The sequence below is a fragment of the Brassica oleracea genome, chromosome C7 (assembly GCF_000695525.1).
Source record: "Brassica oleracea var. oleracea cultivar TO1000 chromosome C7, BOL, whole genome shotgun sequence".
Classification (NCBI taxonomy): domain Eukaryota; kingdom Viridiplantae; phylum Streptophyta; class Magnoliopsida; order Brassicales; family Brassicaceae; genus Brassica; species Brassica oleracea.
In genome coordinates this window covers 17445629-17448190 of record NC_027754.1, presented here as the reverse complement: position 1 = coordinate 17448190, position 2562 = coordinate 17445629, and the positions used below count along the sequence as shown (strand labels likewise).

At 32.0% G+C, this 2562-nt stretch overlaps 1 long non-coding RNA gene across 1 annotated transcript; it reads right to left on the bottom strand.

The window, feature by feature from the left end:
• Positions 1–1586: 1586 nt before the first annotated feature.
• On the bottom strand, positions 1587–2562 carry LOC106304587. Its single transcript, XR_001262776.1, has 3 exons — positions 2226–2562; positions 1942–2153; positions 1587–1865 (listed from the first exon to the last, which is right to left on the bottom strand). It is a non-coding gene; the product is annotated as an uncharacterized LOC106304587 (long non-coding RNA).

Sequence of the window (2562 nt, the reverse complement as noted above, 5' to 3'; positions counted from 1 at the left end):
CAGTTTCAAATTAAATTTTACTCACATATATAATTGTCTCTAAATAAACCAAAATAAATGTCACAAACCAAATAATTATAGAAGAACATAATTATGAATCGTTTATACATTCCAGACCCTAAAAAATGTCATGTATCATTCATAAATCGTAAAGAATATTCAAATTATAACAATATGAATCGAATATATAGTCAAAACCCTATCATTTGTGACTATAAATATCAGATAATCCTATTAATTTCGCATAACATTATAATCCTAGATTTCCAGACAATTATAGAAAGTCTTACATGCAAGGAGGGAAAATAAAGGAAGTCCATAATAAAATGATATTTGACTTTAAACTTAATCAGAGATGAATGATATAAATTACCAAATTTAATGTCTGTTACCATTTAATATAATTTCAAAATCAAAAAATCTTGTTGCAAAATTTAAGGGATTGAAAAAATTTAATATGAAATTCCTTTTCGAATGTATTTTACAATCTCGCAAGATATTCAATAGATTTTTTATAGACAACATTTTGATTTTACAATATAAAAACGTTTATATTGATGCTGTTAAAATAAATTCCAAAAATAAATTTCATGTATCCCATAATAATCCAAAAATATTAATCAAAATAAATGTCACATAAGGAAGTTTTATAGAAGAACATAATTCTGAATCGTTTATATTTTCCAGTCCCAGAAAAGGTCATGTTTTATTTATGAATCGTAAAGAACATGAATCTTATAAAACATGAATCGTATATATATAGTCAAAATCCCAACAATTTTTATTAAAAAAAAAATTATGTATGATAGCTTCTATGAAATAATACATCATACACATCGAAGAATCCACTAATATTATACTAAAAATTTGTAAAATAATGAAGCATACACATCGCTCAATCCACTAATATTATGCTAAAAATATAGATAACTATATTTTGCCATTCATTTTGTGGCTATATATGTTTTGTTCGATAATTATTAAAATCCATTGAAGTGAATAACTATACCTTGAAATGTTTCATGTTATATATGCAAGGCTTCTTCTCACTGATCAAAGAGAGATAATGTTGTAGGCATAACCATCGGTTACGTCTCGCTTTGACCAATAGAAGAACGAAATTTAGCTTACTTATGTTTCCACGCAATAGTTATCTCGGGTATTGTCTACGTTTTTATTAATGCAATCACAACTCATATAGTATAGTAATATAATCTCTTCATATTATTAAATTTAATGAGAAATGACATTATATGTAATTAGTCTAGGCAATAGAAGACTATTTAATAAAGAGTGTGAGAATGATTCTTATGATGACACATAGGAAATGACATTTTTGTTAATCACACATGGTGATAAGGTTAATTGTTTAAAATGCTCTTCAAATAATAAAAAAGGGATATCATTCATAATGATTACTAAGGAATACGGCTAGTGATTGATCTAAGTCTTTGACTTTCAAATTTGATAAAGAAAATACATTTACTGGTAGGCCAAAGTTAGTCATTTGTGACACTTCCAATAGATATTAGAAGCAAATAGTATTTGATTATGACAATAAATGTATGACTGATTAGCCGTCAAACCAACCTCATATTTGATTAAGTAGGAAATATGCTTATATTTAAAGTAAATTGACTGGGAGACATAGGAGAAACTAAATAAATTCAAAAGGAGATTGTATCCTCTTGAAGCTAACCGCTGTGTGCCTTCTTAGATGCATTGCTACTTGGTGGGAGCAGTCTTAGTGTATGTATAGCCACCGGGTCCACATATGGCTCATTAGCATTGTGGGCGTGTCCAAGACTCAGCGTGGATGTAAGTGAAGTTGCTCTGTGTATATTGTCTCCGAGTCCGTTGCTTCCCTGATTTCACAGAAACAGACATGATTATATCCTAGGTAAAATAATGATGTTGTGGGCAGTGTTCTGGAAAACTCACATCATCACCAAAGTCTGGGATTGGACGAAGCTGACGTTCATTGAAGATTCAGGAAATGGTAATGGTCTGATGCTTTGAAGTTAAATGAATTGTGTCGGAACTGAAATCGTATAAGTGATGCCCACAACATCGGAAACATCGGAGATGAACGGGGAGCTTGCTTTCCCCGCGGTTTTCAACATTTGTATGGTTGTACCCTATATCGCGATTACCTGTTTTAAATTTGAGAGAATGAACATCACACAATAGTTTGTTTATGCAAAGTTTTAGAGCTGTACGCTTACCAATAGATGCTTTGCTTCGGCGGCTTATCAACTTTGTCATTACATGCCTCCGAAAACCTCAACAAACGGACTTCAACGACGTTGTTACAGCGGCCGGCTTTCCAATCGACGATGAAAACGAAGGAGGTTGCCATCGCTGATTAGTGATTCTATAAGGATTATAATGTTTGAGAGGGAGCAAGTGATGCATATCAACGAAGCCTGCTCTCATATTTATAGGTCTAGATTCACTAAACATGGAGGAAGAAGGGGTTGTCATGAATGCGGCGTAGTGGAGGTTGTGGTCTCTGGATCAATGGCGTTAATGAGAAGGGTGATTATGTCGATTGAATGCAAC